Genomic DNA, 24288 nt, shown 5'->3' on the forward strand with positions numbered 1-24288 from the left:
CCCCTCCCCGCCCCCACCCCCTCCCCCGCCCCCACCCCCTCCCCGCCCCCACCCCACCCCCTCCCCACCCCCACCCCCCTCCCCACCCCCACCCCTCCCCACCCCCACCCCCACCCCACCCCCCTCCCACCCCCACCCGCACCCCACCCCCTCCCCACCCCCACCCCCCCCTCCCCACACCCACCCCGCCCCCACCCTACCCCACCCCCCCACCCCCACCCCCCCACCCCCAACCCCATCCCAACCGCATCACCCCACCACCCCCACCACCCCTCCCCACCCCCACGGTTAATAATAATAATCTTTATTAGTGTCACAAGTAGGCTGACATTAACACTGCGATGAAGTTACTGTGAAAATCCCCTCGTCGCCACATTCCGGCGCCTGTTCGGGTACACGGAGGGAGAATTCAGAATGTCCAATTCACCTAACAGCACGTCTTTCGGGGCTTGTGGGAGGAAACCGGAGCACCCGGAGGAAACCCACGCAGACACGGGGAGAACGTGCAGACTCCACACAGACAGTGACCCAAGCCGGGAAACGAACCCGGGACCCTGGAGCTGTGAAGCAGCAGTGCTAACCGCTGTGCCACCGCGTTAGGGTCAGGGAAGCCCGGGCTGAGGTGCTGGTGGAGGCCGGTTCAGGAGAGAATTCGGCCGTTGCTGGGGAAAGGTAGAGTGTGCAGCGTCACGGGGGGGAGGGGGGGGGCACTCGGTCAGCAGCTCGGTCGGAGAGCTGGGGCAGACAGGACGGGCCGAATGCCCTCCAACGACACTGGGGCGACTCCGCCAAACCGGAATCATCGACACGTTGTCCAATTCTCTTCCAGATCTGGCCGTGGTGGCTGAGGTAAGTCTGACCGTTTGCAGCTACAAGGTTTGAATTGGTTTCTAGGTATTGACGTGATGATTATCAATGACCATCTCACCGCTCACAGCCACTTTGCGAAGGGATCTACCATGATTACTGCTCCAATAAGGATACTGGGAATCCTGTCTGTGGGACAAACGGACTGACCTATCCGAACCTCTGTATGTTCTGCTTTCACCAGTGGTGAGTACCAGCGATGGAGAGCGGCGAGGTTAAATATTGGACAGGCATTTCCCGCGGGCGAGGGTGGGGGAGGGGCGTCAGTGAGGCCTGCAGGAGCGCGCGGCGCTCGGAGCGGGCACAGCATCAATACAGCGGCCATTCTGCGGGAATCAACATGTCGGACGGTCAGTACTGAGGGAGTGCTTCACTGTCAGAGGGTCAGAACTGAGGGAGTGCTTCACTGTCAGAGGGTCATACTGAGGGAGTGCCGCACTGTCAGAGGGTCAGTACTGAGGGAGTGCTTCACTGTCAGAGGGTCAGTACTGAGGGTGTGCCGCACTGTCAGAGGGTCAGTACTGAGGGAGTGCCGCACTGTCAGAGGGTCAGTACTGAGGGAGCGCCGCACTGTCAGAGGGTCAGTACTGAGGGAGTGCCGCACTGTCAGAGGGTCAGTACTGAGGGAGCGCTGCACTGTCAGAGGGTCAGTACTTAGGGAGTGCCGCACTGTCAGAGGGTCAGTACTGAGGGAGTGCCGCACTGTCAGAGGGTCAGTACTGAGGGAGTGCCGCACTGTCAGAGGGTCAGTACTGAGGGAGTGCCGCACTGTCAGAGGGTCAGTACTGAGGGAGTGCTGCACTGTCAGAGAGTCAGTACTGAGGGAGTGCCGCACTGTCAGAGGGTCAGTATTGAGGGAGTGCTGCACTGTCAGAGGGTCAGTACTGAGGGAGTGTCGCACTGTCAGAGGGTCAGTACTGAGTGAGTGCTGCACTGTCAGAGGGTCAGTACTGAGGGAGTGCCGCACTGTCAGAGGGTCAGTACTGAGGGAGTGCCGCACAGTCAGAGGGTCAGTACTGAGGGAGCGCTGCACTGTCAGAGGGTCAGTACTGAGGGAGTGCCGCACGGTCAGAGGGTCAGTACTGAGGGAGTGCCGCACTGTCAGAGGGTCAGTACTGAGGGAGTGCCGCACTGTCAGAGGGTAAGTACTGAGGGAGTGCCGCACTGTCAGAGGGTCAGTACTGAGGGAGTGCCGCACTGTCAGTGGGTCAGTACTGAGGGAGCGCCGCACTGTCAGAGGGTCAGTACTGAGGGAGTGCTGCACTATCAGAGTGTCAGTACTGAGGGAGTGCCGCACTGTCAGAGGGTCAGTATTGAGGGAGTGCCGCACTGTCAGAGGGTCAGTACTGAGGGAGTGCTGCACTGTCAGAGGGTCAGTACTGAGGGAGTGCCGCACTGTCAGAGAGTCAGTACTGAGGGAGTGCCGCACTGTCAGAGGGTCAGAACGGAGGGAGTACCGCACTGTCAGAGGGTCAGTACTGAGGGAGTGCTGCACTGTCAGAGGGTCAGTACTGAGGGAGTGCCGCACTGTCAGAGGGTCAGTACTGAGTGAGTGCCGCACTGTCAGAGGGTCAGTACAGAGGGAGTGCCGCACTGTCAGAGGGTCAGTACTGAGGGAGTGCTGTACTGTCAGAGGGTCAGAACGGAGGGAGTACCGCACTGTCAGAGGGTCAGTACTGAGGGAGTGCCGTACTGTCAGAGGGTCAGTACTGAGTGAGTGCCGCACTGTCAGAGGGTCAGTACAGAGGGAGTGCCGCACTGTCAGAGGGTCAGTACTGAGGGAGTGCTGTACTGTCAGAGGGTCAGAACGGAGGGAGTACCGCACTGTCAGAGGGTCAGTACTGAGGGAGTGCCGCACTGTCAGAGGGTCAGTACTGAGGGAGTGCTGCACTGTCAGAGGGTCAGTACTGAGGGAATGCTGCACTGTCAGAGGGTCAGTACTGAGGGAGTGCTGCATGGTCAGAGGGTCAGTACTGAGGGAGCTCCGCACTGTCAGAGGGTCACTGCTGAGGGAGTGCTGCACTGTCAGAGGGTCAATGCTGCGGGAGTGCCGCATTGTCACAGGGTCAGTACTGAGGGAGTGCCGCACTGTCGGAGGGTCAGTCCTGAGGTAGTGCTGCCCTATCAGATGTTCAGTACTGGGGGAGTGCTACCCTGTCAGAGGGTCAGTACTGGGGGGAGTGCCGCACTGTCAGAGGGTCAGTACTGAGGGAGTGCCGCACTGTCAGAGGGTCAGTACTGAGGGAGTGCTGCACTGTCAGAGGGTCAGTACTGAGGGAGCGCTGCACTGTCAGAGGGTCAGTACTGAGCGAGTGCCGCACTGTCAGAGGGTCAGTACAGAGGGAATACTGCACTGTCAGAGGGTCAGTACTGAGGGAGCGCTGCACTGTCAGAGGGTCAGTACTGAGGGAGTGCCGCACTGTCAGAGGGTCAGTACTGAGGGAGTGCTGCACTGTCAGAGGGTCAGTACTGAGGGAGCCCCGCACTGTCAGAGGGTCAGTACTGAGGCAGTGCCGCACTGCCAGACGGTCAGTACTGAGGGAGTGCCGCACTGTCAGAGGGTCAGTACTGAGGGAGTGCCGCACTGTCAGAGGGTCAGTACTGAGGGAGTGCTGCACTGTCAGAGGGTCAGTACTGAGGGAGTGCTGCCCTGTCAGAGGGTCAGTGCTGAGGGAGTCCTGCACTGTCAGAGGGTCAGTACTGAGGGAGTGCTGCCCTGTCAGAGGGTCAGTGCTGAGGGAGTGCCGCACTGTCAGAGGGTCAGTACTGAGGGAGTGCCGCACTGTCAGAGGGTCAGTACTGAGGGAGTGCCGCACTGTCAGAGGGTCAGTACTGAGGGGGTGCCCCACTGTCAGAGGGTCAGTATTGAGGGAGTGCCGCACTGTCAGAGGGTCAGTACCGAGGGAGTGCTGTACTGTCAGAGGGTCAGTACTGAGGGAGTGCTGCACTGTCAGTGGGTCAGTACTGAGGGAGTGCCGCACTGTCAGGGGGTCAGTACTGAAGGAGTGCCGCACTGTCAGGGGGTCAGTACTGAAGGAGTGCCGCACTGTCAGAGGGTCAGTACCGAGGGAGTGCTGTACTGTCAGAGGGTCAGTACTGAGTGAGTGCTGTACTGTCAGAGGGTCAGTACCACGGGAGTGCCGCACTGTCAGAGGGTCAGTACTGAGGGAGTGCCGCACTGTCAGAGGGTCAGTACTGAGGGAGTGCCGCACAGTCAGAGGGTCAGTACTGAGGGAGCGCTGCACTGTCAGAGGGTCAGTACTGAGGGAGTGCCGCACGGTCAGAGGGTCAGTACTGAGAGAGTGCCGCACTGTCAGAGGGTCAGTGCTGAGAGAGTGCCGCACTGTCAGAGGGTCAGTGCTGAGGGAGTGCCGCACTGTCAGAGGGACAGTACTGAGGGAGTGCTGCACTGTCAGAGGGTCAGTACTGAGGGAGTGCCGCACTGTCAGAGGGTAAGTACTGAGGGAGCGCCGCACTGTCAGAGGGTCAGTACTGAGGGAGCGCCGCACTGTCAGAGGGTCAGTACTGAGGGAGTGCTGCACTGTCAGAGGGTCAGTACTGAGGGAGTGCCGCACTGTCAGAGGGTCAGTACTGAGGGAGTGCTGCACTGTCAGAGGGTCAGTACTGAGGGAGCGCCGCACTGTCAGAGGGTCAGTATTGAGGGAGTGCTTCACTGTCAGAGGGTCAGTACTGAGGGAGTGCCGCACTGTCAGAGGGTCAGTACTGAGGGAGTGCCGCACTGTCAGTGGGTCAGTACTGAGGGAGCGCCGCACTGTCAGAGGGTCAGTACTGAGGGAGTGCTGCACTGTCAGAGTGTCAGTACTGAGGGAGTGCCGCACTGTCAGAGGGTCAGTACTGAGGGAGTGCCGCACTGTCAGAGGGTCAGTACTGAGCGAGCGCTGCACTGTCAGAGGGTCAGTACTGAGGGAGTGCCGCACTGTCAGAGGGTCAGTATTGAGGGATTGCCGCACTGTCAGAGGGTCAGTACTGAGGGAGTGCTTCACTGTCTGAGGGTCAGTACTGAGGGAGTGCTGCACTGTCAGAGGGTCAGTATTGAGGGAGTGCCGCACTGTCAGAGGGTCAGTACTGAGGGAGTGCTGCACTGTCAGAGGGTCAGTACTGAGGGAGTGCCGCACTGTCAGAGGGTCAGTACTGAGGGAGTGCCGCACTGTCAGAGGGTCAGTACTGAGGGAGTGCCGCACTGTCAGAGGGTCAGTACGGAGGGAGTACCGCACTGTCAGAGGGTCAGTACTGAGGGAGTGCCGCACTGTCAGAGGGTCAGTACGGAGGGAGTACCGCACTGTCAGAGGGTCAGTACTGAGGGAGTGCCGCACTGTCAGAGGGTCAGTACTGAGGGAGTGCCGCACTGTCAGAGTGTCAGTACTGAGGGAATGCTGCACTGTCAGAGGGTCAGTACTGAGGGAGTGCTGCATGGTCAGAGGGTCAGTACTGAGGGAGCTCCGCACTGTCAGAGGGTCACTGCTGAGGGAGTGCTGCACTGTCAGAGGGTCAATGCTGCGGGAGTGCCGCATTGTCACAGGGTCAGTACTGAGGGAGTGCCGCACTGTCGGAGGGTCAGTCCTGAGGTAGTGCTGCCCTATCAGATGTTCAGTACTGGGGGAGTGCTACCCTGTCAGAGGGTCAGTACTGGGGGAGTGCCGCACTGTCAGAGGGTCAGTACTGAGCGAGTGCCGCACTGTCAGAGGGTCAGTACTGAGGGAGTGCCGCACTGTCAGAGGGTCAGTACTGAGGGAGTGCTTCGCTGTCAGAGGGTCAGTACTGAGGGAGTGCCGCACTGTCAGAGGGTCAGTACTGAGGATGTGCCGCACTGTCAGAGCGTCAGTACAGAGGGAGCGCTGCCCTGTCAGAGGGTCAGTACTAAGGGAGTGCCGCACTGTCAGAGGGTCAGTACTGAGGGAGTGCCGCACTGTCAGAGGGTCAGTACTGAGGATGTGCCGCACTGTCAGAGCGTCAGTACAGAGGGAGCGCTGCCCTGTCAGAGGGTCAGTACTAAGGGAGTGCCGCACTGTCAGAGGGTCAGTACTGAGGGAGCGCCGCACTGTGACAGGGTCAGTGCTGAGGGAGTGCTGCCCTGTCAGAGGGTCAGTACTGAGGGAGTGCTGGACTGTCAGAGGTTTAGTACTGAGGGAGCGCCGCACTGTCAGAGGGTCAGTACTGAGGGAGTGCTGCACTGTCAGAGAGTCAGTACTGAGGGACTGCTGCACTGTCAGAGGGTCAGTACTGAGGGAGAGCTGCACTGTCAGAGGGTCAGTACAGAGGGAATACTGCACTGTCAGAGGGTCAGTACTGAGGGAGTGCCGCACTGTCAGAGGGTCAGTACTGAGGGAGTGCTGCACTGTCAGAGGGTCAGTACTGAGGGAGTGCCGCACTGACAGAGGGTCAGTACTGAGGGAGTGCTGCACTGTCAGAGGGTCAGTACTGAGGGAGTGCTGCACTGTCAGAGGGTCAGTACTGAGGGAGTGCTGCACTGTCAGAGGGTCAGTACTGAGGGAGTGCTGCACTGTCAGAGGGTCAGTACTGAGGGAGCCCCGCACTGTCAGAGGCTCAGTACTGAGGCAGTGCCGCACTGCCAGACGGTCAGTACTGAGGGAGTGCCGCACTGTCAGAGGGTCAGTACTGAGGGAGTGCCGCACTGTCAGAGGGTCAGTACTGAGGGAGTGCTGCCCTGTCATAGGGTCAGTACTGAGGGGGTGCTGCACTGTCAGAGGGTCAGTACTGAGGGAGTGCCGCACTGTCAGAGGGTCAGTACTGAGGGAGTGCCGCACTGTCAGAGGGTCAGTACTGAGGGAGTGCCGCACTGTCAGAGGGTCAGTACTGAGGGAGCGCCGCACTGTCAGAGGGTCAGTACTGAGGGAGTGCCGTACTGTCAGAGGGTCAGTACTGAGGGAGTGCTGCACTGTCAGAGGGACAGTACTGAGGGAGTGCCGCACTGTCAGAGGGTCAGTACTGAGTGTGTGCCGCACTTACAGAGGGTCAGTACTGAGGGGGTGCCCCACTGTCAGAGGGTCAGTATTGAGGGAGTGCCGCACTGTCAGAGGGTCAGTACCGAGGGAGTGCTGCACTGTCAGTGGGTCAGTACTGAGGGAGTGCCGCACTGTCAGGGGGTCAGTACTGAAGGAGTGCCGCACTGTCAGAGGGTCAGTACTGAAGGAGTGCCGCACTGTCAGAGGGTCAGTACCGAGGGAGTGCTGCACTGTCAGAGGGTCAGTACTGAGGGAGTGCCGCACTGTCAGAGGGTCAGTACTGAGGGAGTGAGGAATTGTCAGAGGGTCAGTACTGAGTGAGTGCCGCACTGTCAGAGGGTCAGTACTGAGGGAGTGCCGCACTGTCAGAGGGTCAGTACTGAGGGAGTGCTGCACTGTCAGTGGGTCAGTACTGAGGGAGTGCCGCACTGTCAGGGGGTCAGTACTGAAGGAGTGCCGCACTGTCAGAGGGTCAGTACTGAGGGAGTGCCGCACTGTCAGAGGATCAGTACTGAGGGAATGCTGCACTGTCAGAGGGTCATTACTGAGGGAGTGCTGCACTGTCAGAGGGTCAGTACTGAGGGAGTGCTGCACTGTCAGTGGGTCAGTACTGAGGGAGTGCCGCACTGTCAGAGGGTCGGTGCTGAGGGAGCGCTGCACTGTCAGAGGGTCAGTACTGAGGGAGTGCTGCACTGTCAGAGGGTCAGTACCGAGGGAGTGCCGCACTGTCAGAGGGTCAGTACTGAGGGAGTGCTGCACTGTCAGTGGGTCAGTACTGAGGGAGTGCTGCACTGTCAGGGGGTCGGTGCTGAGGGAGCACTGCACTGTCAGAGGGTCAGTACTGAGGGAGTGCCGCACTGTCAGAGGGTCGGTGCTGAGGGAGCGCTGCACTGTCAGAGGGTCAGTACTGAGGGAGTGCTGCACTGTCAGAGGGTCAGTACTGAGGGAGTGCTGCACTGTCAGAGGGTCAGTACTGATGGAGCACCGCACTGTCTGAGGGTCAGTACTGAGGCAGTGCCCCACTGCCAGACGGTCAGTACTGAGGGAGTGCCGCACTGTCAGAGGGTCAGTACTGAGGGAGTGCCGCACTGTCAGAGGGTCAGTACTGAGGGAGTGCTGCACTGTCAGAGGGTCAGTACTGAGGGAGTGCTGCATGGTCAGAGGGTCAGTGCTGAGGGAGTGCTGCACTGTCATAGGGTCAATGCTGAGGGAGTGCCGCATTGTCAGAATGTCAGTAATGAGGGAGTGCCACACTGTCAGAGGGTCAGTACTGAGGGAGTGCCGCACTTTCAGAGGGTCAGTACTGAGGGAGTGCTGCACTGTCAGGGGCTCCGTACTGAGGGAGTGCCGCACTGTCAGAAGGTCAGTACTGAGGGAGTGCCGTACTGTCAGAGGGTCAGAACTGAGGGGGTGACGCACTGTCAGAGGGTCAGTATTGAGGGAGTGCCGCACTGTCAGAGTGTCAGTACTGAGGGAGTGCCGCAATGTCGGAGGGTCAGTGATGTGGGAGTGCCGCACTGTCAGAGGGCCAGTACTGAAGGAGTGCCGCACTGTCAGAGGGTCAGTACTGAGGGAGTGCTGCACTGTCAGAGGGTCAGTACTGAGGGAGTGCTGCACTGTCAGTGGGTCAGTACTGAGGGAGTGCCGCACTGTCAGGGGGTCAGTACTGAGGGAGTGCTGCCCTGTCAGAGGGTCAGTACTTGGGAAGTGCCGCACTGTCAGAGGGTCAGTGCTGAGGGAGTGCCGCACTGTCAGAGGGTCAGTACTGAGGGAGTGCTGCACTGTCAGAGGGTCAGTACTGAGGGAGTGCTGCACTGTCAGAGGGTGAGTACTGAGGGAGTGCCGCACTGTCAGAGGGTCAGTACTGAGGGAGTGCTGCACGGTCAGAGGGTCAGTACTGAGGGAATGCTGCACTGTCAGAGGGTCAGTACTGAGGGAGCGCCGCACTGTCAGAGGGTCAGTACTGAGGGAGTGCCGCACTGTCAGAGGGTCAGTACTGAGGGAGTGCCGCACTGTCAGAGGGTCAGTACTGAGGGAATGCTGCACTGTCAGATGGTCAGTACTGAGGGAGTGCTGCACTGTCAGAGGGTCAGTACTGAGGGAGTGCCGCACTGTCAGAGGGTCAGTACTGAGGGAGTGCCGCACTGTCAGAGGGTCAGTACTGAGGGAGTGCTGCACTGTCAGAGGGTCAGTACTGAGGGAGTGCCGCACTGTCAGAGGGTCAGTACTGAGTGAGTACCGCACTGTCAGAGGGTCAGTACTGAGGGAGTGCCGCACTGTCAGAGGGTCAGTACTGAGGGAGTGCTGCACTGTCAGAGGGTCAGTACTGAGGGAATGCTGCACTGTCAGAGGGTCAGTACTGAGGGAGTGCCGCACTGTCAGAGAGTCAGTACTGAGGGAGTGCCGCACTGTCAGATGGTCAGTACTGAGGGAGTGCTGCATGGTCAGAGGGTCAGTACTGAGGGAGCTCCGCACTGTCAGAGGGTCACTGCTGAGGGAGTGCTGCACTGTCAGAGGGTCAATGCTGCGGGAGTGCCGCATTGTCACAGGGTCAGTACTGAGGGAGTGCCGCACTGTCGGAGGGTCAGTCCTGAGGTAGTGCTGCCCTATCAGATGTTCAGTACTGGGGGAGTGCTACCCTGTCAGAGGGTCAGTACTGGGGGAGTGCCGCACTGTCAGAGGGTCAGTACTGAGGGAGTGCTTCGCTGTGAGAGGGTCAGTACTGAGGGAGTGCCGCACTGTCAGAGGGTCAGTACTGAGAGTGTGCCGCACTGTCAGAGCGTCAGTACAGAGGGGGTGCTGCCCTGTCAGAGGGTCAGTACTGAGGGAGCGCCGCACTGTGGGAGGGTCAGTACTAAGGGAGTGCCGCACTGTCAGAGGGTCAGTACTGAGGGAGCGCCGCACTGTCACAGGGTCAGTGCTGAGGGAGTGCTGCCCTGTCAGAGGGTCAGTACTGAGGGAGTGCAGCACTGTCAGAGGGTCAGTACTGAGGGAGTGCCGCACTGTCAGAGGGTCAGTACTGAGGGAGTGCCGCACTGTCAGAGGGTCAGTACTGAGGGAGTGCTGCCCTGTCAGAGGGTCAGTACTGAGGGTGTGCCGCACTGTCAGAGGGTCAGTACTGAGGGAGTGCCGCACTGTCAGAGGTTCAGTACTGGAGGAGTGCCGCACTGTCAGAGGGTCAGTACTGAGGGAGTGCCGCACTGTCTGAGGGTCAGTACTGGGGGAGTGCCGCACTGTCAGAGGGTCAGTACTGAGGGAGTGCCGCACTGTCAGAGGGTCAGTACTGAGGGAGCCCCGCACTGTCAGAGGGTCAGTACTGAGGCAGTGCCGCACTGCCAGACGGTCAGTACTGAGGGAGTGCCGCACTGTCAGAGGGTCAGTACTGAGGGAGTGCCGCACTGTCAGAGGGTCAGTACTGAGGGAGTGCTGCACTGTCAGAGGGGCAGTACTGAGGGAGCGCCGCACTGTCAGAGGGTCAGTACTGAGGGATTGCTGCATTGTCAGAGGGTCAGTACTGAGGGAGTCCTGCACTGTCAGAGGGTCAATGCTGAGGGAGTGCCGCACTGTCAGAGGGTCAGTACTGAGGGAGTGCCGCACTGTCAGAGGGTCAGTGCTGAGGGAGTGCTGCACTGTCAGGGGGTCCGTACTGAGGGTGTGCCGCACTGTCAGAGGGTCAGTACTGAGGGAGTGCCGCTCTCTCAGAGGGTCAGTACTGAGGGAGCGCCACACTGTCAGAGGGTCAGTACTGAGGGAGTGTCGCACTGTCAGAGGGTCAGTACTGAGGGAGTGCCGCACTGTCAGAGGGCCAGTACTGAGGGAGTGCTGCACTGTCAGGGGGTCCGTACTGAGGGTGTGCCGCACTGACAGAAGGTCAGTACTGAGGGAGTGCCGTACTGTCAGAGGGTCAGTACTGAGGGGGTGCCGCACTGTCAGAGGGTCAGTATTGAGGGAGTGCCGCACTGTCAGAGTGTCAGTACTGAGGGAGTGCCGCAATGTCGGAGGGTCAGTGCTGAGGGAGTGCCGCACTGTCAGAGGGCCAGTACTGAAGGAGTGCCGCACTGTCAGAGGGTCAGTACCGAGGGAGTGCTGTACTGTCAGAGGGTCAGTACTGAGGGAGTGCTGCACTGTCAGTAGGTCAGTACTGAGGGAGTGCCGCACTGTCAGAGGGTCAGTACTGAAGGAGTGCCGCACTGTCAGAGGGTCAGTACTGAGGGAGTGCCGCACTGTCAGAGGATCAGTACTGAGGGAGTGCTGCACTGTCAGACGGTCAGTACTGAGGGAGTGCTGCACTGTCAGAGGGTCAGTACTGAGGGAGTGCTGCACTCTCAGAGGGTCGGTGCTGAGGGAGCGCTGCAATGTCAGAGGGTCAGTACTGAGGAAGTGCTGCAGTGTCAGAGGGTCAGTACTGAGGGAGTGCTGCACTGTCAGAGGGTCAGTACTGAGGGAGTGCAGCACTGTCAGTGGGTCAGTACTGAGGGAGTGCCGCACTGTCAGAGGGTCAGTACTGATGGAGCACCGCACTGTCAGAGGGTCAGTACTGAGGGAGCGCCGCACTGTCAGAGGGTCAGTACTGAGGGAGTGCCGCACTGTCAGAGGGTCAGTACTGAGGGAGTGCCACACTGTCAGAGGGTCAGTACTGAGGGAGTGCCGCACTGCCAGACGGTCAGTACTGAGGGAGTGCCGCAGTGTCAGAGGGTCAGTACTGAGGGAGTGCCGCACTGTCAGAGGGTCAGTACTGAGGGAGTGCTGCACTGTCAGAGGGTCAGTACTGAGGGAGTGCTGAATGGTCAGAGGGTCAGTGCTGAGGGAGTGCCGCATTGTCAGATGGTCAGTACTGAGGGAGTGCCGCACTGTCAGAGGGTCAGTACTGAGGGAGTGCTGCACTGTCAGGGGGTCCGTACTGAGGGAGTGCCGCATTGTCAGAAGGCCAGTACTGAGGGAGCGCCGCACTGTCAGAGGGTCAGAACTGAGGGGCTGACGCACTGTCAGAGGGTCAGTATTGAGGGAGTGCCGCACTGTCAGAGTGTCAGTTCTGAGGGAGTGCCGCAATGTCGGAGGGTCAGTGCTGTGGGAGTGCCGCACTGTCAGAGGGCCAGTACTGAAGGAGTGCCGCACTGTCAGAGGGTCAGTACTGAGGGAGTGCCGTACTGTCAGAGGGTCAGAACTGAGGGGGTGACGCACTGTCAGAGGGTCAGTACTGAGGGAGTGCTGCATTGTCAGAGGGTCAGTACTGAGGGAGTCCTGCACTGTCAGAGGGTCAATGCTGAGGGAGTGCCGCACTGTCAGAGGGTCAGTACTGAGGGAGCGCCGCACTGTCAGAGGGTCAGTACTGAGGGAGTGCTGCACTGTCAGAGGGTCAGTACTGAGGGAGTGCCGCACTGTCAGAGGGTCAGTACTGAGGGAGTGCCGCACTGTCAGAGGGTCAGTACTGAGGGAGTGCCGCACTGTCAGAGGGTCAGTACTGTGGGAGTGCCGCACTGTCAGAGGGTCAGTGCTGAGGGAGTGCTGCACTGTCAGGGGGTCCGTACTGAGGGTGTGCCGCACTGTCAGAGGGTCAGTACTGAGGGAGTGCCGCTCTCTCAGAGGGTCAGTACTGAGGGAGCGCCACACTGTCAGAGGGTCAGTACTGAGGGAGTGTCGCACTGTCAGAGGGTCAGAACTGAGGGAGTGCCGCACTGTCAGAGGGCCAGTACTGAGGGAGTGCTGCACTGTCAGGGGGTCCGTACTGAGGGTGTGCCGCACTGACAGAAGGTCAGTACTGAGGGAGTGCCGTACTGTCAGAGGGTCAGTACTGAGGGGGTGCCGCACTGTCAGAGGGTCAGTATTGAGGGAGTGCCGCACTGTCAGAGTGTCAGTACTGAGGGAGTGCCGCAATGTCGGAGGGTCAGTGCTGAGGGAGTGCCGCACTGTCAGAGGGCCAGTACTGAAGGAGTGCCGCACTGTCAGAGGGTCAGTACCGAGGGAGTGCTGTACTGTCAGAGGGTCAGTACTGAGGGAGTGCTGCACTGTCAGAGGGTCAGTACTGAGGGAGTGCCGCACTGTCAGAGGGTCAGTACTGAGGGAGTGCTGCACTGTCAGAGGGTCAGTACTGAGGGAGTGCTGCACTCTCAGAGGGTCGGTGCTGAGGGAGCGCTGCACTGTCAGAGGGTCAGTACTGAGGGAGTGCTGCAGTGTCAGAGGGTCAGTACTGAGGGAGTGCTGCACTGTCAGAGGGTCAGTACTGAGGGAGTGCAGCACTGTCAGTGGGTCAGTACTGAGGGAGTGCCGCACTGTCAGAGGGTCAGTACTGATGGAGCACCGCACTGTCAGAGGGTCAGTACTGAGGGAGCGCCGCACTGTCAGAGGGTCAGTACTGAGGGAGTGCCGCACTGTCAGACGGTCAGTACTGAGGGAGTGCCACACTGTCAGAGGGTCAGTACTGAGGGAGTGCCGCACTGCCAGACGGTCAGTACTGAGGGAGTGCCGCACTGTCAGAGGGTCAGTACTGAGGGAGTGCTGCACTGACTGAGGGTCAGTACTGAGGTAGTGCCGCACTGACAGAGGGTCAGTCATGAGGGAGTGCTGCACTGTCAGAGGGTCAGTACTGAGGGAGTGCCGCACTGACAGAGGGTCAGTCCTGAGGGAGTGCTGCACTGTCAGAGCGTCAGTACTGAGGGAGTGCTGCACTGTCAGAGGGTCAGTACTGAGGGAGTGCTGCACTGACAGAGGGTCAGTACTGAGGGAGTGCTGCACTGACTGAGGGTCAGTACTGAGGGAGTGCCGCACTGTCAGAGGGTCAGTACTGAGGGAGTGCCGCACTGTCAGAGGGTCAGTACTGAGGGGGTGCCGCACTGTCAGAGGGTCAGTACTGAGGGAGCGCCGCACTGTCAGAGGGTCCGTACTGAGGGTGTGCCGCATTGTCAGAGGGTCAGTACTGAGGGAGTGCCGCACTGTCAGAGGGTCAGTACTGAGGGAGTGCCGCACTGTCAGAGGGTCAGTACTGAGGGAGCGCCGCACTGTCAGAGGGTCAGTACTGAGGGAGTGCCGCACTGTTAGAGGGTCAGCGCTGAGGGAGTGCCGCACTGTCAGAGGGTCAGTACTGAGGGAGTGCCGCACTGTCAGAGGGTCAGTACTGAGGGAGTGCCGCACTGTCAGAGGGTCAGTACTGAGGGAGTGCCGCACTGTCAGAGGGTCAGTCTTGAGGGAGTGCCGCACTGTCAGAGGGTCAGTACTGAGGGAGTGCCGCACTGTCAGAGGGTCAGTACTGAGGGAGTGCTGCACTGTCAGAGGGTCAGTACTGAGGGAGTGCCGCACTGTCAGAGGGTCAGTACTGAGGGAGTGCTGCACTGTCAGAGGGTCAGTGCTGAGGGAGTGCTGCCCTGTCAGAGGGTCAGTACTGAGGAAGCGCCGCACTGTCAGAGGGTCAGTGCTGAGGGAGTGCTGCCCTGTCAGAGGGTCAGTACTGTGGGAGTGCCGCACTGTCACGGGGTCAGTACTGAGGGAGTGCTGCGCTGTCAGAGGGTCAGTACTGAGAGAGTGCCGCACTGTCACAGGGTCAGTACTGAGGGAGTGCTGCGCTGTCAGAGGGTCAGTCCTGAGGGAGTGCCGCTCTGTCAGAGGGTCAGTACTGAGGGAGTGCCGCACTGTCAGAGGGTCAGTACTGAGGGAGTGCCGCACTGTCAGAGGGTCAGTACTGAGGGAGTGCCGCACTGTCAGAGGGTCAGTACTGAGGGAGTGCTGCACTGTCAGAGGGTCAGTACTGAGGGAGTGCCGCACTGTCAGAGTGTCAGTACTGAGGGAGCCCCGCACTGTCAGAGGGTCAGTACTGAGGGAGTGCCGCACTGTCAGAGTGTCAGTACTGAGGGAGTGCCGCACTGTCAGAGGGTCAGTACTGAGGGAGTGCCGCACTGTCAGAGGGTCGGTACTGAGGGAGTGCCGCACTGTCAGAGGGTGAGTACTGAGGGAGTGCCGCACTGTGAGAGGGTCAGTACTGAGGGAGAGCCGCACTGTCAGAGGGTCAGCACTGAGGGAGCGCCGCACTGTCAGAGGGTCAGTACTGAGGGGGTGCCGCACTGCCAGAGGGTCAGTACTGAGGGAGCGCCGCACTGTCAGAGGGTCAGTACTGAGGGAGTGCCGACGGTCAGAGGGTCAGTACTGAGGGAGCGCCGCACTGTGGGAGGGTCAGTACTGAGGGAGCGCCGCACTGTCAGAGGGTCAGTACTGAGGGAGTGCCGCACTGTCAGAGGGTCAGTACTGACGGAGCGCCGCACTGTCAGAGGGTCAGTACTGAGGGAGTGCCGCACTGTCAGAGGGTCAGTACTGAGGGAGTGCTGCACTGTCAGAGGGTCAGTACTGAGGGAGTGCTGCACTGTCAGAGGGTCAGTACTGAGGGAGTGCCGCACTGTCAGAGGGTCAGTACTGAGGGAGTGCCGCACTGTCAGAGGGTCAGTACTGAGTGAGTGCCGCACTTTCAGAGGGTCAGTACTGAGGGAGTGCCGCACTGTCAGAGGGTCAGTACTGAGGGAGTGCCGCACTGTGAGAGGGTCAGTACTGAGGGAGTGCCGCACTGTCAGAGGGTCAGTACTGAGGGAGTGCCGCACTGTCAGAGGGTGAGTACTGAGGGAGTGCCGCACTGTGAGAGGGTCCGTACTGAGGGAGTGCTGCACTGTCAGAGGGTCAGTACTGAGGGAGTGCTGCACTGTCAGAGTGTCAGTGCTGAGGGAGTGCCGCACTGTCAGAGGGTGAGTACTGAGGGAGTGCCGCACTGTGAGAGGGTCAGTACTGAGGGAGTGCTGCACTGTCAGAGGGTCAGTACTGAGGGAGTGCCGTACTGTCAGAGGGTCAGTACTGAGGGAGTGCCGCACTGTCAGAGGGTCAGTACTGAGGGAGTGCTGCACTGTCAGAGGGTCAGTACTGAGGGGGTGCCGCACTGTCAGAGGGTCAGTACTGAGGGAGTGCTGCACTGTCAGAGGGTCAGTACTGAGGGAGTGCTGCACTGTCAGAGGGTCAGTACTGAGGGAGAGCCGCACTGTCAGAGGGTCAGTGCTGAGGGAGTGCCGCACTGTCAGAGGGTCAGTACTGAGGGAGTGCTTCACTGTCAGAGGGTCAGTGCTGAGGGAGTGCCGCACTGTGAGAGGGTCAGTACTGAGGGAGTGCTGCACTGTCAGAGGGTCAGTACTGAGGGAGTGCCGCACTGTCAGAGGGTCAGTACTGAGGGGGTGCCGCACTGCCAGAGGGTCAGTACTGAGGGAGTGCCGCACTGTCAGAGGGTGAGTACTGAGGGAGTGCCGCACTGTGAGAGGGTCAGTACTGAGGGAGTGCTGCACTGTCAGAGGGTCAGTACTGAGGGAGTGCCGCACTGTCAGAGGGTCAGTACTGAGGGGGTGCCGCACTGCCAGAGGGTCAGTACTGAGGGAGCGCCGCACTGCCAGAGGGTCAGTACTGAGGGAGTGCCGCACTGTCAGAGTGTCAGTACTGAGGGAGTGCCGCACTGTCAGAGGGTCAGTACTGAGGGAGTGCCGCACTGTCAGAGGGTCAGTACTGAGGGAGTGCTGCACTGTCAGTGGGTCAGTACTGAGGGAGTGCCGCACTGTCAGAGGGTCAGTACTGAGGGAGTGCTGCACTGTCAGAGGGTCAGTACTGAGGGAGTGCCGACGGTCAGAGGGTCAGTACTGAGGGAGTGCCGCACTGTCAGAGGGTCAGTACTGAGGGAGTGCCGCACCGTCAGAGGGTCAGTACTGAGGGAGTGCCGCACTGTCAGAGGGTCAGTACTGAGGGAGTGCCGCACTGTCAGAGGGTCAGTACTGAGGGAGTGCCGCATTGTCAGAGGGTCAGTACTGAGGGAGAGCTGCACTGTCAGAGGGTCAGTACTGAGGGAGTGCTGCACTGTCAGAGGGTCAGTACTGAGGGAGTGCTGCACTGTCAGAGGGTCAGTACTGAGGGAGTGCTGCACTGTCAGAGGGTCAGTACTGAGGGAGCGCCGCACTGTCAGAGGGTCAGGACTGAGGGAGTGCCGCACTGTCAGAGGGTCAGTAATGAGGGAGTGCTGCACTGTCAGAGGGTCAGTACTGAGGGAGAGCTGCACTGTCAGAGGGTCAGTACTGAGGGAGTGCTGCACTGTCAGAGGGTCAGTACTGAGGGAGTGCTGCACTGTCAGAGGGTCAGTACTGAGGGAGTGCTGCACTGTCAGAGGGTCAGTACTGAGAGAGCGCCGCACTGTCAGAGGGTCAGGACTGAGGGAGTGCCGCACTGTCAGAGGGTCAGTACTGAGGGAGTGCTGCACTGTCAGAGGGTCAGTACTGAGGGAGAGCTGCACTGTCAGAGGGTCAGTACTGAGGGAGTGCCGCACTGTCAGAGGGTCAGTACTGAGGGAGTGCTGCACTGTCAGATGGTCAGTACTGAGGGAGTGCCGCACTGTCAGAGGGTCAGTACTGAGGGAGCCGCACTCTCAGAGGGTCAGTACTGAGGGAGTGCTGCACTGTCAGAGGGTCAGTACTGAAGGAGTGCCACACTGTCAGAGGGTCAGTACTGAGGGAGTGCTGCACTGTCAGAGGGTCAGTGCTGAGGGAGTGCTGCACTGTCAGAGGATCAGTACTGAGGGAGTCGCACTGTCAGAGGGTCAGTACTGAGGGAGTGCTGCACTGTCAGAGGGTCAGTACTGTGGGAGTGCTGCACTGTCAGAGGGTCAGTACTGAGGGAGTGCTGCACTGTCAGAGGGTCAGTGCTGAGGGAGTGCTGCACTGTCAGAGGATCAGTACTGAGGGAGTCGCACTGTCAGAGGGTCAGTACTGAGGGAGTGCCACACTGTCAGAGGGTCAGTACTGAGGGAGTGCCGCACTGTCAGGGGGTCAGTACTGAGGGAGTGCTGCACTGTCAGAGGGTCAGTACTGAGGGAGTGCCGCACTGTCAGAGGGTCAGTACTGAGGGAGTACTGCACAGTCAGAGGATCAGTTCTGAGGGAGTCGCACTGTCAGAGGGTCAGTACTGAGGGATTGCCGCACTGTCAGAGGGTCAGTACTGAGGGAGCACCGCACTGTCAGAGGGTCAGTACTGAGGGAGTGCCGCACTGTCAGAGGGTCAGTACTGAGGGAGTGCCACACTGTCAGAGGGTCAGTACTGAGGGAGTGCCGCACTGTCAGTGGGTCAGTACTGAGGGAGAACCGCACTGTCAGAGGGTCAGTACTGAGGGAGTGCTGCACTGTCAGAGGGTCAGTACTGAGGGAGTGCTGCACTGTCAGAGGGTCAGCACTGAGGGAGTGCCGCACTGTCAGAGGGTCAGTACTGAGGGAGTGCCGCACTGTCAGAGGGTCAGTACTGAGGGAGCGCCGCACTGTCAGAGGGTCAGTACTGAGGGAGTGCCGCACTGTCGGAGGATCCGTACTGAGGGAGTGCCGCACTGTCAGAGGGTCAGTACTGAGGGAGTGCCGCACTGTCAGAGGGTCAGTACTGAGGGAGTGCCGCACTGTCGGAGGATCAGTTCTGAGGGAGTCGCACTGTCAGAGGGTCAGTACTGAGGGAGTGCCACACTGTCAGAGGGTCAGTACTGAGGGAGTGCTGCACTGTCAGAGGATCAGTTCTGAGGGAGTTGCACTGTCAGAGGGTCAGTACTGAGGGAGTGCCACACTGTCAGAGGGTCAGTACTGAGGGAGTGCTGACCTGTCAGAGGGTCAGTACTGAGGGAGTGCTGCCCTGTCAGAGGGTCAGTACTGAGGGAGTGCCGCACTGTCAGAGGGTCAGTACTGAGGGAGCACCGCACTGTCAGAGGGTCAGTACTGAGGGAGTGCCACACTGTCAGGGGGTCAGTACTGAGGGAGCACCGCACTGTCAGAGGGTCAGTACTGAGGGAGTGCCGCACTGTCAGAGGGTCAGTACTGAGGGAGCGCCGCACTGTCAGAGGGTCAGTACTGAGGGAGTGCTGCACTGTCAGAGGGTCAGTACTGAGGGAGTGCTGCACTGTCAGAGGGTCAGTACTGAGGGAGAGCTGCACTGTCAGAGGGTCAGTACTGAGGGAGTGCCGCACTGTCAGAGGGTCAGTACTGAGGGAGTGCTGCACTGTCAGATGGTCAGTACTGAGGGAGTGCCGCACTGTCAGAGGGTCAGTACTGAGGGAGCCACACTCTCAGAGGGTCAGTACTGAGGGAGTGCTGCACTGTCAGAGGGTCAGTACTGAAGGAGTGCCACACTGTCAGAGGGTCAGTACTGAGGGAGTGCTGCACTGTCAGAGGGTCAGTGCTGAGGGAGTGCTGCACTGTCAGAGGATCAGTACTGAGGGAGTCGCACTGTCAGAGGGTCAGTACTGAGGGAGTGCTGCACTGTCAGAGGGTCAGTACTGTGGGAGTGCTGCACTGTCAGAGGGTCAGTACTGAGGGAGTGCTGCACTGTCAGAGGGTCAGTGCTGAGGGAGTGCTGCACTGTCAGAGGATCAGTACTGAGGGAGTCGCACTGTCAGAGGGTCAGTACTGAGGGAGTGCCACACTGTCAGAGGTTCAGTACTGAGGGAGTGCCGCACTGTCAGGGGGTCAGTACTGAGGGAGTGCTGCACTGTCAGAGGGTCAGTACTGAGGGAGTGCCGCACTGTCAGAGGGTCAGTACTGAGGGAGTACTGCACTGTCAGAGGATCAGTTCTGAGGGAGTCGCACTGTCAGAGGGTCAGTACTGAGGGATTGCCGCACTGTCAGAGGGTCAGTACTGAGGGAGCACCGCACTGTCAGAGGGTCAGTACTGAGGGAGTGCCGCACTGTCAGAGGGTCAGTACTGAGGGAGTGCCACACTGTCAGAGGGTCAGTACTGAGGGAGTGCCGCACTGTCAGTGGGTCAGTACTGAGGGAGAACCGCACTGTCAGAGGGTCAGTACTGAGGGAGTGCTGCACTGTCAGAGGGTCAGTACTGAGGGAGTGCTGCACTGTCAGAGGGTCAGCACTGAGGGAGTGCCGCACTGTCAGAGGGTCAGTACTGAGGGAGTGCCGCACTGTCAGAGGGTCAGTACTGAGGGAGCGCCGCACTGTCAGAGGGTCAGTACTGAGGGAGTGCCGCACTGTCGGAGGATCCGTACTGAGGGAGTGCCGCACTGTCAGAGGGTCAGTACTGAGGGAGTGCCGCACTGTCAGAGGGTCAGTACTGAGGGAGTGCCGCACTGTCGGAGGATCAGTTCTGAGGGAGTCGCACTGTCAGAGGGTCAGTACTGAGGGAGTGCCACACTGTCAGAGGGTCAGTACTGAGGGAGTGCTGCACTGTCAGAGGATCAGTTCTGAGGGAGTTGCACTGTCAGAGGGTCAGTACTGAGGGAGTGCCACACTGTCAGAGGGTCAGTACTGAGGGAGTGCTGACCTGTCAGAGGGTCAGTACTGAGGGAGTGCTGCCCTGTCAGAGGGTCAGTACTGAGGGAGTGCCGCACTGTCAGAGGGTCAGTACTGAGGGAGCACCGCACTGTCAGAGGGTCAGTACTGAGGGAGTGCCACACTGTCAGGGGGTCAGTACTGAGGGAGCACCGCACTGTCAGAGGGTCAGTACTGAGGGAGTGCCGCACTGTCAGAGGGTCAGTACTGAGGGAGCGCCGCACTGTCAGAGGGTCAGTACTGAGGGAGTGCTGCACTGTCAGAGGGTCAGTACTGAGGGAGTGCCGCACTGTCAGAGGGTCAGTACTGATGGAGTGCCACACTGTCAGAGGGTCAGTACTGAGGGAGCACCGCACTGTCAGAGGGTCAGTACTGAGGGAGTGCCGCACTGTCAGAGGGTCAGTACTGAGGGAGCGCCGCACTGTCAGAGGGTCAGTACTGAGGGAGTGCTGCACTGTCAGAGGGTCAGTACTGAGGGAGTGCCGCACTGTCAGAGGGTCAGTGCTGAGGGAGTGCCGCACTGTCAGAGGGTCAGTACTGAGGGAGTGCCGCACTGTCAGAGGGTCAGTACTGAGGGAGTGCCGCACTGTCAGAGGGTCAGTACTGAGGGAGTGCCGCACTGTCAGAGGGTCAGTACTGAGGGAGCGCCGCACTGTCAGAGGGTCAGTACTGAGGGAGTGCTGCACTGTCAGAGGGTCAGTACTGAGGGAGTGCTGCACTGTCAGAGGGTCAGTACTGAGGGAGTGCTGCACTGTCAGAGTGTCAGTACTGAGGGAGTGCTGCACTGTCAGAGGGTCAGTACTGAGGGAGTGCCGGACAGTCAGAGGGTCAGTACTGAGGGAGCGCCGCACTGTCAGAGGGTCAGTACTGAGGGAGTGCCGGACTGTCAGAGGGTCAGTACTGAGGGAGCGCCGCACTGTCAGAGGGTCAGTACTGAGTGAGTGCCGCACTGTCAGAGGGTCAGTGCTGAGGGAGTGCTGCACTGTCAGAGGGTCAATACTGAGGGAGTGCTGCACTGTCAGAGGGTCAGTACTGAGGGAGCGCCGCACTGTCAGAGGGTCAGTACTGAGGGTGAGGCGGCTGTGAAAGATTCGACACTATCGACAGGAGATCGCCGGTTACCTCCGCAGTGTCCTGGGGCAATTATTCCTCCCTTTACCAACACGACACAGGTCAGTTTATATCGCCACTCCTCACATTGCTGTTGGTGGGACATTGCTGACCTCCCTGAGAGCTGAATCATTTATATTTCAGGATGACCCCTGCCTCCGTTCAATTGGACCACATGGGCCTTTGTTAATTACAGGATCCCGGGGGATGCGAATGAAGATTCGGCGACAAGGGATAATTCCGCAGGTGATAAATTGAGCCGAAAACTGCAGATTGTCCAGCGTGGTCCTATCCTGACATTCAGCTCAAATTCTGCCACTGAGTGACCGCATTAGTAATGAAGTTTGTTTTAATAAACCATATCCCTATTTTTGTGTGAAATCATTACTGGGACGAGGAGCCCCATCCTCACAGCCTGACAAAATTAAAATAAGATATTCGGGTTTCAGTCCAGCCTGATGTTGGTCACAGAGTTTACAGAGCAGAAGGAGGCCATTCGGCCCATTGAGTCTGCACCGGCCCTTGGAATGAGCACCCTGCTTAAGCCCACGCCCCCACCCTATCCCCGTAACCCGGTAACCCCTCCTAATCCTTTGGACATATAGGCAATTTAGCATGGCCAATCCACCCTCATCTGCACATCTTTGAATGTCTGGTCTGGGATTGTGATGTTATTTGTACAGAGTAAAGCTCAAACAACAAACTAAAGTTAAACAAATAAAGGCTGGCATAGTGGCACAGTGTGCTGTCTCACAGTGCCAGGGACCCGGGTTAACACTGCTGTCTCACAGTGCCAGGGACCCGGGTTAACACTGCTGTCTCACAGAGCCAGGGACCCGGGTTAACACTGCTGTCTCACAGTGCCAGGGACCCGGGTTAACACTGCTGTCTCACAGTGCCAGGGACCCGGGTTAACACTGCTGTCTCACAGAGCCAGGGACCCGGGTTAACACTGCTGTCTCACAGTGCCAGGGACCCGGGTTAACACTGCTGTCTCACAGTGCCAGGGACCCGGGTTAACACTGCTGTCTCACAGTGCCAGGAACCCGGGTTAGCACTGCTGTCTCACAGTGCCAGGGACCCAGGTTAATACTGCTGTCTAACAGTGCCAGGGACCCGGGTTAACACTGCTGTCTCACAGTGCCAGGGACCCGGGTTAACACTGTTGTCTCACAGTGCCAGGGACCCGGGTTAGCACTGCTGTCTCACAGAGCCAGGGACCCGGGTTAACACTGCTGTCTCACAGTGTCAGGGACCCGGGTTAACACTGCTGTCTCACAGTGCCAGGGACCCGGGTTAACACTGCTGTCTCACAGTGCCAGGGACCCGGGTTAACACTGCTGTCTCACAGTGCCAGGGACCCGGGTTAACACTGCTGTCTCACAGAGCCAGGGACCCGTGTTAACACTGCTGTCTCACAGTGCCAGGGACGCGGGTTAACACTGCTGTCTCACAGTGCCAGGGACCCGGGTTAACACTGCTGTCTCACAGTGCCAGGGACCCGGGTTAACACTGCTGTCTCACAGTGCCAGGGACCCGGGTTCACACTGCTGTCTCACAGTGCCAGGGACCCGGGTTAACACTGCTGTCTCACAGTGCCAGGGACCCGGGTTAACACTGCTGTCTCACAGTGCCAGGGACCCGGGTTCACACTGCTGTATCACAGTGCCAGGGACCCGGGTTAACACTGCTGTCTCACAGTGCCAGGAACCCGGGTTAGCACTGCTGTCTCACAGTGCCAGGGACCCGGGTTAACACTGCTGTCTCACAGAGCCAGGGACCCGGGTTAACACTGCTGTCTAACAGTGCCAGGACCAGGGTTAACACTGCTGTCTCACAGTGCCAGGGACCCGGGTTAACACTGCTGTCTCACAGTGCCAGGGACCCGGGTTAACACTGCTGTCTCACAGTGCCAGGGACCCGGGTTCACACTGCTGTCTCACAGTGCCAGGGACCCGGGTTAACACTGCTGTCTCACAGTGCCAGGGACCCGGGTTAACACTGCTGTCTCACAGTGCCAGGGACCCGGGTTAACACTGCTGTCTCACAGTGCCAGGGACCAGGGTTAACACTGCTGTCTCACAGAGCCAGTGACCCGGGTTAACACTGCTGTCTCACAGTGCCACGGACCCGGGTTAACACTGCTGTCTCACAGTGCCAGGGACCCGGGTTAACACTGCTGTCTCACAGAGCCAGGAACCCGGGTTAACACTGCTGTCTCACAGTGCCAGGGACCCGGGTTAACACTGCTGTCTCACAGTGCCAGGGACCCGGGTTAACACTGCTGTCTCACAGTGCCAGGAACCCGGGTTAGCACTGCTGTCTCACAGTGCCAGGGACCCGGGTTAACACTGCTGTCTAACAGTGCCAGGGACCCGGGTTAACACTGCTGTCTCACAGTGCCAGGGACCCGGGTTAACACTGCTGTCTCACAGTGCCAGGGACCCGGGTTAGCACTGCTGTCTCACAGAGCCAGGGACCCGGGTTAACACTGCTGTCTCACAGTGCCAGGGAACCGGGTTAACACTGCTGTCTCACAGTGCCAGGGACCCGGGTTAACACTGCTGTCTCACAGTGCCAGGGACCCGGGTTAACACTGCTGTCTCACAGTGCCAGGGACCCGGGTTAACACTGCTGTCTCACAGTGCCAGGGACCCGGGTTAACACTGCTGTCTCACAGTGCCAGGGACCCGGGTTAACACTGCTGTCTCACAGTGCCAGGGACCCGGGTTAACACTGCTGTCTCACAGAGCCAGGGACCCGGGTTAACACTGCTGTCTCACAGTGCCAAGGACCCGGGTTAACACTGCTGTCTCACAGTGCCAGGGACCCGGGTTAACACTGCTGTCTCACAGAGCCAGGGACCCGGGTTAACACTGCTGTCTCACAGTACCAGGGACCCGGGTTAACACTGCTGTCTCACAGTGCCAGGAACCCGGGTTAGCACTGCTGTCTCACAGTGCCAGGGACCCAGGTTAACACTGCTGTCTAACAGTGCCAGGGACCCGGGTTAA

At 59.3% G+C, this 24288-nt stretch overlaps 1 protein-coding gene and 1 long non-coding RNA gene across 2 annotated transcripts in view; one reads left to right on the forward strand and one right to left on the reverse strand.

The window, feature by feature from the left end:
* Positions 1 to 24288, reverse strand: part of LOC140400183 (REST corepressor 2-like) — a 1146610-nt gene that overhangs the window by 348403 nt on the left and 773919 nt on the right. The gene's annotated exons all lie outside the window — the stretch shown is intronic.
* On the forward strand, positions 715 to 21642 carry LOC140400082 (uncharacterized). Its single transcript, XR_011938040.1, has 3 exons — positions 715 to 849; positions 938 to 1053; positions 21419 to 21642. It is a non-coding gene; the product is annotated as an uncharacterized lncRNA (long non-coding RNA).

Source organism: Scyliorhinus torazame, chromosome 24, assembly GCF_047496885.1.
Source record: "Scyliorhinus torazame isolate Kashiwa2021f chromosome 24, sScyTor2.1, whole genome shotgun sequence".
Classification (NCBI taxonomy): domain Eukaryota; kingdom Metazoa; phylum Chordata; class Chondrichthyes; order Carcharhiniformes; family Scyliorhinidae; genus Scyliorhinus; species Scyliorhinus torazame.